The sequence below is a fragment of the Poromitra crassiceps genome (genome assembly GCF_964638095.1).
Source record: "Poromitra crassiceps genome assembly, chromosome: 13".
Classification (NCBI taxonomy): Eukaryota; Metazoa; Chordata; class Actinopteri; order Beryciformes; family Melamphaidae; genus Poromitra; species Poromitra crassiceps.
The window spans coordinates 12579930-12593539 of record NC_139644.1 but is presented as its reverse complement, the minus strand read 5'-3'; the positions used below and the strand labels follow the sequence as shown (position 1 = coordinate 12593539).

At 44.3% G+C, this 13610-nt stretch overlaps 1 protein-coding gene across 1 annotated transcript in view; it reads left to right on the top strand.

The window, feature by feature from the left end:
* The window catches only part of prkcab (protein kinase C, alpha, b), a gene marked incomplete at both ends in the record, with an annotated part of 184191 nt that overhangs the window by 81181 nt on the left and 89400 nt on the right, over positions 1-13610 (top strand). The gene's annotated exons all lie outside the window — the stretch shown is intronic.

Below are 13610 nucleotides of genomic sequence, written 5' to 3'. Positions count from 1 at the left end.
GAGGATATCTCTGATTACTGTAACAAGTCTTACACCTGCAATAGCCTACTGTTGTAAGCAGGGTTTGGACAGCTTTTAAGAGTAATTCAAGCACTTTCAAGGTAGCCTTTATTATCACATCTAAATATATTGACAATGTGGAAAAAACAATGGCATTGTGATGCCTGGTGAGTGAGGAACTTGTTTTGAGTGCTCCCTGCGTCCTGCACACTGTCCACAGCCTCTCGCTAGGCTGCTGTAACATGCCACCGGGCCGGTGTCACCGGCTACATAGGGGGAGAGGCAGCGGTGCCATTGCCAGCGGACGAGACTCCTCTGTGGAGTTTACTCGCTCAAATAGCTTTGTACTACAGTGTCTCTTGAATACGGGACAAAGCGCGTCCCGTATCAGTTCAATACGGAACACGTCTTTTTGTTTACAAATACGGGACGATTCCGTATTTTAAGGGACGGTTGGCAACCCTAAACCAAACTGGATTTTCTCTGAATGATAGGAGTACGACGTTCAAATAAGCATTCTCTTCTTCTTCAACTATTTTCAGATTTCAGTGTGTGACTGTGACACATCATTTGAAAGCTTACAATCTGCACTTTCATAATCTGTGGAGAAAAAAACAAAACCCTGTGACATACAGTATATAGAAGTATCTGTGCTCGGGTCTGAAACCCAGATGGTCAACTGGCCTCGGAGTGATAGCCGATGACTCACCACCAACAACAGCACAACACCATCCCTCCATCCATCTCTCTCTCTCCCCATCACTCCCCCTACACTCCTCCACCTCTGCCCCTCAGCCCAGTGTGGTGTCAGGACTCTCTCTGAATCTGGCTGGGCACACACACACACACACACACACACTCTCTCTCTCTCTCTCTCTTTCTCTCTCTGTCGTGTGTGTGCGTGTGTGTGTGTGTGTGTGTGTCTCTCTCTCTCTCTCATACACACATTTCACCATGGGCTGTGATCTTTGCGCTGGCCTGTGTGCGTGAGTTGCATCATCTGTCTGGCAGATGCTTTGATCCACAAACAGAAACAACACAGAGAGGAGATGGCGATGTTCACATTAGCATTTGAGTGCATTAAGTGCTCTCTCGCTCTCTCTCTCTCTCTCTCTCTATGTCTCTCTCTCTCTCTCTCTCTCTCTCTCTCTCTGTCTGTCCCTGCTCTCTCTCTCTCCCTTCTCTCTGTTCTCCACTCACCACAGTGTGAAGCGTAGGTGGCATATATCGTGCTGTATTGTCAGTCAAGGATCACTCTGAAACCAGTGAATGAAGGTGACTCATCCGAAACAATGTCTCATTAAGTGCAGAACTCGTATATTAAAAAAGTGTCTTTGTTTGTTTTTGTGATTTGACTTAGCGTACAGTGACAGATGTGGTTGTTGTGCTCTGGAGATGATGCTTTACATGTGTACAGTATACTGCTGTTACTCTCGCTGGCAAATCCTCTTTCACACCATCTGTCTTTATTACCAACACTGCTGTGCGGCTTACGCATGGCTTTCTGATCACGTACTTTAGATGGCTTCCCCCTCTGCACGTGTTACAGTAGATAGATCCCCCTCTGCATATGTTACAGTAGATAGATCACCCTCTGCATATGTTACAGTAGATAGATCACCCTCTGCATGTGTTACAGTAGATAGATCCCCCTCTGCATGTGTTACAGTAGATAGATCACCCTCTGCATATGTTACAGTAGATAGATCACCCTCTGCATATGTTACAGTAGATAGATCCCCCTCTGCATATGTTACAGTAGATAGATCCCCCTCTGCATGTGTTACAGTAGATAGATAACCCTCTGCATATGTTACAGTAGATAGATCACCCTCTGCATATGTTACAGTAGATACATCACCCTCTGCATATGTTACAGTAGATAGATCACCCTCTGCATGTGTTACAGTAGATAGATAACCCTCTGCATATGTTACAGTAGATATATCACCCTCTGCATATGTTACAGTAGATAGATCACCCTCTGCATATGTTACAGTAGATATATCACCCTCTGCATATGTTACAGTAGATATATCACCCTCTGCATATGTTACAGTAGATAGATCACCCTCTGCATATGTTACAGTAGATATATCACCCTCTGCATATGTTATAATAGATAGATCACCCTCTGCATGTGTTACAGTAGATAGATCACCCTCTGCATGTGTTACAGTAGATATATCACCCTCTGCATGTGTTACAGTAGATATATCACCCTCTGCATGTGTTACAGTAGATAGATCACTCTCTGCATATGTTACAGTAGATATATCACCCTCTGCATATGTTACAGTAGATAGATCACCCTCTGCATATGTTACAGTAGATAGATCACCCTCTGCATGTGCTACAGTAGATATATCACCCTCTGCATGTGTTACAGTAGATAGATATCCCCCTCTGCATATGTTACAGTAGATATATCACCCTCTGCATATGTTACAGTAGATAGATCACCCTCTGCATATGTTACAGTAGATAGATCACCCTCTGCATGTGCTACAGTAGATATATCACCCTCTGCATGTGTTACAGTAGATAGATCACCCTCTGCATGTGCTACAGTAGATATATCACCCTCTGCATGTGTTACAGTAGATAGATCCCCCTCTGCATATGTTACAGTAGATATATCACCCTCTGCATATGTTACAGTAGATAGATCACCCTCTGCATATGTTACAGTAGATAGATCACCCTCTGCATATGTTACAGTAGATAGATCACCCTCTGCATATGTTACAGTAGATAGATCACCCTCTGCATGTGTTACAGTAGATATATCACCCTCTGCATGTGTTACAGTAGATATATCACCCTCTGCATATGTTACAGTAGATAGATCACCCTCTGCATATGTTACAGTAGATATATCACCCTCTGCATGTGTTACAGTAGATAGATCACCCTCTGCATGTGTTACAGTAGATATATCACCCTCTGCATGTGTTACAGTAGATATATCACCCTCTGCATGTGTTACAGTAGATAGATCACCCTCTGCATGTGTTACAGTAGCTAGATCACCCTCTGCATATGTTACAGTAGATAGATCAGTGGGATTATGAAATCAATCAATTGGGAGTTTGACCTGGTGGCATCTTAAATAGAAATAACCAGTTGCATGTTTTCCTCAACCAAGGTTCCCCGGTTACTTTCTGTTACAAGACTTATCATGTTCATAATTTATATCTTTATATATTAACATCTACGCCTCTCAAAGCAACCAACTCCTGATGTGTGATGATAAAATGGCAAGAAACGTGCTTTGGAAGGCCGTTCAAAGATTACAGTATTATTCTCAACTTCTCAGTCATGTCGCTGTTTCCATGGGTTTTTGCCTCTGAAGAAACATTCTAGTCTTTACATAATTGAAGTCAGAAGCACACTGACCATGAGCACACAGTGATACTTGCAATCCCCTCATCATGAAGTGAATATCTATGAAGTAGTACAGCAGCAGCCACCCTCCACCCTCTGTCCCTCATTACAGCAGTCCTCAGCCCCTGTCCCTCATTACAGCAGTCCTCAGCATGCCAGCTTGTTAGCACTATGTTCAAACGCTATTGGTGTAATTGGTGTGAAAAGCAGAGCAAGTGGTGTCCTTAGCCACTGGCTCTCTCTCTGCTGATGGAAAGATGAGGGTATGGCTGAGAAAAGACGGGGAGAGGAAGGCTAGGGGTGAGGGTATGGCTGAGAAAAGACGTGGAGAGGAAGGCTAGGGGTGAGGGTATGGCTGAGAAAAGACGGGGAGAGGAAGGCTAGGGGTGAGGGTATGGCTGAGAAAAGACGGGGAGAGGAAGGCTATGAGTGAGGGTATGGCTGAGAAAAGACGTGGAGAGGAAGGCTAGGGGTGAGGGTATGGCTGAGAAAAGACGTGGAGAGGAAGGCTAGGGGTGAGGGTATGGCTGAGAAAAGACGTGGAGAGGAAGGCTATGAGTGAGGGTATGGCTGAGAAAAGACGGGGAGAGGAAGGCTAGGGGTGAGGGTATGGCTGAGAAAAGACCGGGAGAGGAAGGCTAGGGGTGAGGGTATGGCTGAGAGAAGACCGGGAGAGGAAGGCTAGGGGTGAGGGTATGGCTGAGAAAAGGCCGGGAGAGGAAGGCTAGGGGTGAGGGTATGGCTGAGAAAAGACAGGGAGAGGAAGGCTAGGGGTGAGGGTATGGCTGAGAAAAGACCGGGAGAGGAAGGCTAGGGGTGAGGGTATGGCTGAGAAAAGACAGGGAGAGGAAGGCTAGGGGTGAGGGTATGGCTGAGAAAGGACGGGTTGGAAGAAGTTGGTCCCCGGGCGTTTCACTACAGCTGCTCACCTCTCCTGGCCTGAACCATGGAGGACGAGCCGGGATGGGTCAAAAGTGGAGGACAAATTTCACGGTGCCTCCGAAGCATGTGTGTGTGTGGCGTTTGTCGGGCCTGCTTATGTTAGTTTATTCGTTTATTGAGTCTATATAGTTTATATAGTTGTTGCTTTGTTTATCACTTTACTGCGTTCCGTTGACCGACAATACCAGAGATATGAGGTTTTCACCCAACACCGGCTTGATGCTTATGGGACAGTGCTGCTGTTTGTTTGGCTGCTGTTTGAGTTGGCACTGCTTCATAGATCAATGAAATCTTCACCCACAAACAGGCAGTGACAATCATTGTCAGCTGTGATGTATCTCACTACTGCAAAGGTGAACAGTGATGATGTCATTGTCAGCTGTGAAGTATCTCACTACTGCAAAGGTGAACAGTGATGATGTCATTGTCAGCTGTGATGCATCTCACTACTGCAAAGGTGAACAGTGATGATGTCATTGTCAGCTGTGATGCATCTCACTACTGCAAAGGTGAACAGTGATGATGTCATTGTCAGCTGTGATGCATCTCACTACTGCAAAGGTGAACAGTGATGATGTCATTGTCAGCTGTGATGCATCTCACTACTGCAAAGGTGAACAGTGATGATGTCATTGTCAGCTGTGATGCATCTCACTACTGCAAAGGTGAACAGTGATGATGTCATTGTCAGCTGTGATGCATCTCACTACTGCAAAGGTGAACAGTGATGATGTCATTGTCAGCTGTGAAGTATCTCACTACTGCAAAGGTGAACAGTGATGATGATGTCATTGTCAGCTGTGAAGTATCTCACTACTGCAAAGGTGAACAGTGATGATGATGTCATTGTCAGCTGTGATGTATCTCACTACTGCAAAAGTGAACAGTGATGATGTCATTGTCAGCTGTGATGCATCTCACTACTGCAAAGGTGAACAGTGATGATGTCATTGTCAGCTGTGATGTATCTCACTACTGCAAAGGTGAACAGTGATGATGTGATGTCATCATCAGCTGTAACATATCTCACAACTGCAAAGGTGAACAGTGATGATGTCATTGTCAGCTGTAACTTATGTCACAACTGCAAAGGTGAACAGTGATGATGTCATCATCAGCAGCTGTAACTTGTCACAACTGCAAAGGTGAACAGTGATGATGTCATTGTCAGCTGTGATGTATCTCACTACTGTTCACCTGCGAACAGTGATGATGGTGTTATGAAGGGGGTGAGGATCAACAGAAGGCAAGAGGAAAAGTCACCAAACTCATGTCCTCTATGTCAAATGATAGGGCATTTGCAGTAGTAGCTATCTTAAGGCATGCAATTAGATTTTATTTATTTATTTACAATTCTACGACTAATTATGCATAATATATCTCTTAGCGCTACATCGTTCTTAGTGCTACACTGAGCATGATATTTCTCTTGATGACATAATGAGCCAACAGAATCCTTCCCTCTCTGCTTATTGTGGATGTCCTACTTATTTGTGTAGAAAACAAAATCACCTGCCCATTGTCAACCTGTATAGAAAGAGTTGAGAGAGAGAGAGAGAGAGAGAGAGAGAGAGAGAGACAGAGAGAGACACAGAGAGAGAGAGAGAGAGAGAGAGAGAGAGACCGAGAGAGACACAGAGAGAGAGAGAGAGAGAGAGATATGGATAGAGAAGAACTGCAACATGTGTCTGCATCACTTTGACACATTGACAGGTGGAGAACTGACAAATGCCAAATCACTTCTTCCTCTCTTCTCCTCCTCTAGCTGCTGGCAGCTGTGACAGCTGAGTGCTTTATTTCCCCTTAAGGGTTACAGCCTCAGTCAGCTGAATGCTTTCCTTTCCCCTTAAGGGTTACAGCCTCAGTCTGCTGAGTGCTTTCTTTCCCCTTAAGGGTTACAGCCTCAGTCAGCTGAGTGCTTTCCTTTCCCTTAAGGGTTACAGCCTCAGTCAGCTGAGTGCTTTCTTTCCCCTTAAGGGTTACAGCCTCAGTCAGCTGAGTGCTTTCTTTCCCCTTAAGGGTTACAGCCTCAGTCAGCTGAGTGCTTTCTTTCCCCTTAAGGGTTACAGCCTCAGTCAGTTGAGTATTTTCTTTCCCCTTAAGGGTTACAGCCTCAGTCTGCTGAGTGCTTTCCTTTCCCTTAAGGGTTACAGCCTCAGTCTGCTGAGTGCTTTCCTTTCCCTTAAGGGTTACAGCCTCAGTCTGCTGAGTGCTTTCCTTTCCCCTTAAGGGTTACAGCCTCAGTCTGCTGAGTGCTTTCGTTTGGGTTACAGCCTCAGTCTGCTGAGTGCTTTCCTTTCCCTTAAGGGTTACAGCCTCAGTCTGCTGAGTGCTTTCCTTTCCCTTAAGGGTTACAGCCTCAGTCTGCTGAGTGCTTTCCTTTCCCTTAAGGGTTACAGCCTCAGTCTGCTGAGTGCTTTCCTTTCCCCTTAAGGGTTACAGCCTCAGTCTGCTGAGTGCTTTCGTTTGGGTTACAGCCTCAGTCTGCTGAGTGCTTTCGTTTGGGTTACAGCCTCAGTCTGCACCATGCAGTGCAGTTCTGCAGACACTTTCACTGCTCCAGTGTTTGGTCACCTACCCATTTGAAGAGATTTTGTGCTAGGGTCCCCCATCTGATACGACTTTTGCTTTTAGATGTTTTATTACAGAAAGTGTATGAAACCCATGACCACTATAGTCATACATTCTGTCATTGTGTTCATTCTGGATGGAATTATAGTGAAAATAAATGTACCTCCTTTTTGCTGGGGACCCCCTGGAACCCCCTCAAGCACCCCTGGGGGTCCTCGGACCCCACTTTGAGAACAACTGACCTACAGTGTAGAGAGATGTAGGTGCCTTTATTGTCATTTTATGCTTCTTCAAAAATCATCTGTCTTTATTCACTTGGCAAAAGAAGTGGAATCAATAAATTAGAATCAATAAATTGGAGACAGGAAAGACGTCACCCGTATAGAATAGAGCCTATTTAAGTCACTGCACATGACTGAAGATGAATTAAGTTTGTAATCATCATTACTACCGTATATTATCAAATGAGAGGATATTTCACGCTCAGTTCCTGGACTCGGATATCAGTTATTACCGGGTCCCTCCCCCACTGCAGATAAATCAGAAGCTTAGCAACGCGCCTTGGTACAGTCGCATCAGCCTGGGCTGGCCTAGCGTACAGTACTGTACATCCCTGACAGTAATAGCGGTGCCTCACACCATTAGCCTGCCAGTCTCAAGCAATTACCCTCCCAGCATCTCAGCTCTAACCTGCAGCAACAGCTGGGAGAGCTAGCTAACTGCGCCTAGCACATCTACAGCCGCAGTGTCCACAAGTCTCTCTACATGTTAGAGCAGAAGTGCACAGAGAGCAGATTACAGCTTAGGGAGAGAAGCCTTCACTCGGCAACAGGGCGCAGGCCAAGGGCATTAACTTGATCCAAACAGCATACATATGTAAAGGTCAGGGGTCAGACTAGAAGATGAGTTGCAGTGTTGGACGTCTGTCTGTGTGTCATTAACCCAGAATAACAGATTACAGATGCTGAGCTATGTTATGTAAGCCGGCTCCACTGAGGATCTGTGGACACGAGGCAGACTGCAGTGTAGCAGTACCAAGCAATGTTACTTTAAGCCCAGTTTAGACCAAAGATTCACCATCAGACCAGTTGAAACTTGCTACCTGTACTTGCAACTAGGCTACTTGCAACCAGCGCCTGCGACTTGACAAGTTGAAGTGCTGGCGACGCCATCAGCCGGCTGGAGTGGAGATGAGATGGGCCAGTTTACAGCGATACAACGTTTCCCTGCAACGTTCTAAAACGGTTTTGTCTCGTTGTGGATCGTTGGTGTAAACTGGGCTTTTACGCTGATTGTTCTCAGAGTCAGGAATGACATGGAAACATTTTATTTTACTCTACTACTATCAGACTGCTTTGTCAAAGTCATATTTCTAACATAGTGTTTCATAGTATCTCTAATCAAACCCTTATTGCTCTGGGCACTACCGTGCCCGGAGCAATTTTATTTATGTCAACCATGTTTAAGCATATGCTGTGGTAGCAAGTTTTCTAACAGCAACTCAATTAATAGTCCTGTCTCATATCTCACTGTGGAAATGGAATGACTTGCATAGTAGCTGTGAAGTGTAAGAAAGAGTGCATTCAAATTAGTCAGATAATATGACTCCATTTGCTCTCAAATATGGCCATTTGATGATTAGGAATGACTTTTTGTGATCTAAATAATAATAGTAATAATGAGAATGAGAAATTCTGGTCAGGTAAAATTGGTTAAGATTGTTTTTTCTTTAAAGCAGCTACGAGCAAGATTTTCGATTGTTATTAAACAGTCTAAATTGAATATCGATGCCTCACATCTTACTTCTAATAGTAGACAAGACCAACGCTGAGTAGTCTCGCTTGAACGCCGAGTGAATCGGCCAGTGTTGTCTTGATGATTAATCTGTCTGCGGGCCGGGGCAGATCAGGAAGTGAAATGAAACGGTTTGCGGCAGCCACTTGGGCCAGAACCACAAAATAACAAAATTACTTCCAAACAAACTGTTAGAATATAACGAGAGATGTTCCCGAGAGTAGCAAGCCCCTGGATGTAGCGAGCATGGCGTTCTCCTTGTTTATGGTCTGTTGCTAGGCAGACCGAAACCGTTGAATGCAGGCAGCTGCCGTAAACCGTTTCGTTTCACTTCCTGGTCTATCCGGCCCGCCAGAAGACAGACACGGACTCTATAATCATCAAGAGAGCAATCTCCGATTCACATGGCTTTGGTCTCAGCTACTATTATAGGTAAGATGTGATGCATCAATATTACATTTAGACTGTTTAATAACAATCGAAAATCTTGCTCGTAGCTGCTTTAACTAAGATAAGTGTTTTATTGAAAACTTCTGCAAATTAGATTGTGTATTAGATTTAGCAAAATTGGCTGTGTTGTATTCTGTTGTAATGTGTGTAGGAGGAGCAAGTTAAAATCCCACTGGATATCAAATATTAAATATATATTAAATTTGTGGACAATCATCAAACTAACAGGTGTCTAAACTGGCACTGTCTAAGCAGCTGACAAATATGAGCGCTTATGTAGGTGGTTGATTTAATTACAGATATCAAATTGCAATCTGCAGCTATCAGACCCAAGTCTGATTGCATAAGCCAGAGTGTTAGTTTGCTAATGAATTTTGGGGCTTGTTGGTGACATGCTGGTTTCCTCCTGCTGTCTCAAGCCAAGAGAATATGACAACGAGGGTGAAAAATTAAGAATGTGAGACACAGGGGGCGATGTGTTCCTGTAATCAGCACATCTGGAAATTGGTCGACAGGAAAGGGATGTCGCTGAGCTAAGGCTAATTACATGATGTGCCAGCTGGTTAGCCTGGTGCTAAACAATAGGCTACTTCCTTTTCTGTGAAAATTGCATGTCGGCCTGTGACTAACGTCACATGCAACACTGTTTGGGATCTCACCTGCAATTACTGCTCATCGCCATAGGTGTCGCCAGAGAGAACGAAACTGAAATCTTCGAGATGATCACTTTAAGTGTGAGTACATCGATACTACTATGTAGTGTCAGACACTTTTGAGTGCTGCTGATAGTGTGCGAATCACACTTGACCTAAAAATGCAGCAGGTCTAAAAGCAGGAATGTGTGAAGAACACAGTTTGCAGGCCTGTCTGTCCCCAGGAGAGAGTTACACACTGGTAGTCTGCTTCTCCTCTCAGATCCTCCACTCCTTCTGTCTCTCCACCCTTATTATCTCCCAGCTCGCTCTACTCCTGTCTGCAAATGGCTGCCTTCCCAAAACACACACAGTGGGAAATCTGTACTGTAGCGAAAGACACCAACTGTCTTCTGCAAATGTCTGCCTCTACCCCCCTTCCCAGCCCTGGCCTGTGGCAGAGTACGGGAGGGAGGGGGGGGGGGGGCACATTAGTACAGGTCTGCTGGGTGAGCTAGTGGGCTAAGCCTGCAATAGGCCACACTCACAGCTGCCATTTTGTTTCCTGCGCTGGCTGGGTGTCCTTTCCACCGCTTGATTTCGAGTCGAATTGCAGGGAGAATGTTTTCCTCAGGGCAGACACATTTAACTTGACATCTGAAAACAAACAAAACAGTTTTCACAATTTCATTAATCCAACTGCCATGTTATGCCACCTGTTCATTTTGTATACTGGAAAAATGATACTGTACAAAAGAGGCTCACATGTATCTTTCATAGTAGGGCTGCACGATATTGGAAAAAAATATATATTTTGTTTCTGCGATATATATTGCGATATGAAAAATACTGGAATTTTCACCAAATAACTTGAATAGCTCTATCAAGCCTGGCCCCTTTAAAGTAATATGAAAAATATGGATACACATGATAAAAACATTTATTAGAAATTATGTACAGATTTATTTTTTATTTATTTTTTGCACATGAAGAGATCCTTTGGTTACTATTGAATACACATAAGCTATGACTAAATAAATAAATTATGCTTCTCTGCTTCTGTGGTGTTATGGCAGTTGGCATCCTTTATGTTGCATTACCGCCTCCTTCTGGATTTATCCATCCACTGTTTCCCTTCTCTTCTTCTTCTGTGGTGTTTTATGGCAGTTGGCAGTCTTTATGTTGCATTACCGCCTCCTTATGGATTGATCCATCCACTCCTGTTTCTCTTCTCAAACAGCTCTGCTAAGTAACTTGGGCAGTTGTGATGTCATCAGTGATGTCACTGGAGCAATTGTGATGTCATCAGTGATTGATGCCATTGGTCCTGAAGTCAAAATAACCGGATCAGTGTACATTTAATTCACACTGATTGCATGTGACGTTAGTCAGTTTGTTCGGCCATAAGATCATTCATATTAGGCAATTCTACACAGTTGCCCAGAAAATTGTATTTCCGGCCATATTTGACAAATCTTGATTTTTGCAATGAGTATTCGTGCCAATTTTGGTACTTATTTCCACTTGTGAACGATTTTACATGAAAAGTGTATTTACCGGTAATCTGCTCCACTACAACTGCGGTAAAAACCCTGATTGAAGTGCAGTATTCCGAATGGGCTGTATACATGTCCATAGAATGCTCCTAAAACCCGAATGATATGAACATTTCTCACGTCTTAATCAGAAAATACTAATTTAGGAAAATCCAACCGGAATATTCTGTTTACATGACCCTTATCAAATTCAGAATATTGTCATTTTGTGTGTAACAGCGTGAATATTTTGTGTAGTGTATGTAAACGTAGTCAGGGACATGAAAGAGCAGTGTCTGATGACTCCCACACTCTGTGTTTGGAAGATATGTTGAACGTTATCGTTATGTAATTGCATTGTGTGTGTGTGTGTGTGTGTGTGTGTGTGTGTGTGTGTGTGTGTGTGTGTGTGTGTGTGTGTGTGTGTGTGTGTGTGTGTGTGTGTGCTCATATCTACTGCATATTAATACGTGCTCAACAACAGCATGCATGATGAATGGGTTATCTAATGATCTCCCTTGATCATTATTATAATTAAAAAAAATATATATATAGCCTATATAATAGAGAGTAACATAATATAACTGGACATTGAAAGTATTAATTAGCCTCTGGCCTATTTCACCCGTAACAGCAGGGTCCCAAAGCTTGTTTATAGGTTCAAGAGGACTGATGGAAAAAGAGTTCTCCAGCTCTCTCAATACCCCCAAGACATCCAACCCAGCGTGGCCAATACATTTCTTATGGAGGGTAATTACGGCTATATCATCATCATCAGCGAGATAAACACGGATACTATTTCAGATCCATTTTCAGAGCCATTTATCTTGCTTATCCACAAGCCCAGCATGCCAATTATATCCAAGTTCCTCATGAATTGTTAATTAGCGGGAGCAGGTCATGTGTGGAGGAGATTTAATTTTCTCCCTTTAATCAGGGGGAACCGAAGTGCGCCCACACTGTTGTCTGGCTGGCCCCGCCCACACTGTTGTCTGGCTGGCCCCGCCCACACTGTTGTCTGGCTGGCCCCGCCCACACTGTTGTCTGGCTGGCCCCGCCCACACTGTTGTCTGGCTGGCCCCGCCCACACTGTTGTCTGGCTGGCCCCGCCCACACTGTTGTCTGGCTGGCCCCGCCCACACTGTTGTCTGGCTGGCCCCGCCCACACTGTTGTCTGGCTGGCCCCGCCCACACTGTTGTCTGGCTGGCCCCGCCCACACTGTTGTCTGGCTGGCCCCGCCCACACTGTTGTCTCGCTGGCCTGGCATCTTTTTCAGAGGGGAAGGAAGTCTGGCTAACAAAGAAACAAAAGACTGTCAGAAAAAAAAGTGAGGACCTCGCAAAGAAAACGCATGGCTAGCGAAAAAATAAGAGAGATGGAACAAGTACGGTAGGAAAAAAAGTGAAATCTTAAAGAGAAACGGAGATATCAAGACAGACAGAGGGGTTGGGAGTACATGTACTAGTGTGTGGGTATTAAGCTCCCACCAAAGCTCTATAAATTAAGAAGAATTTAGCAAGCAGAACCGCCAACCTCTCCTAAACAGAAAGCTGCTGCACCTGAAGTCTCCTGTCTTTGAAAGGAAGATGAGAAGTAGCCGACAGTAGGGGGCGACGTGCCGGGTATAATGAGGGAAATAAAGACAGGAAGGAGTCTGAGGTATATGGTGGCGGGTGAGATCTCCCCCCTGCAGGAGGAACGTTTGGAGAGGAGAAGTAGGAGCTAATGTAGCGAAGCTACAGCGAGAGAAGATCCCATTATAGTGGGTTGAGGGCTTCTCCTCGCATGAAAAGACAGAGGAGAGAAGTAGAGGAAGTCCAGGGGCCTGGGGGGCTTTTCCCCACAGGGCAGGTTGGGGGGGGGGGGGGGGCTGCCAGCCTGTAATGGGCAGTCAGGGCACAGTGGAGCTGTGATTACAGGGTATCCACGGGGTCTTGAAAAGTATTAAAAGTTGTTCAATCAAATTATGGAAAATTAAGCCCCTTAAAAAGTATTAAAAATTCTTAATTGCATTTTGAGACGTATTACATTTTGTAGCTATTGTGCTGATGGTGTCAAATGAGCATTATTGATATCGTCCAATATCGATCGCAGACCCCTGAATTGAATCGATATCGTATATAGAATATATACGAATATATAATCTATAGAATAGAATTTGTGATATCAGCAAATATCGTATTGTTGTCCAAATAACCTATATTTATCCATTTCATTTTATTCGTTTATTTGGCAGGGACAAATACAAAAAACATTAAACCCCATAGCGGAAGAGATGCTTTGCAACAGATTTAGCCA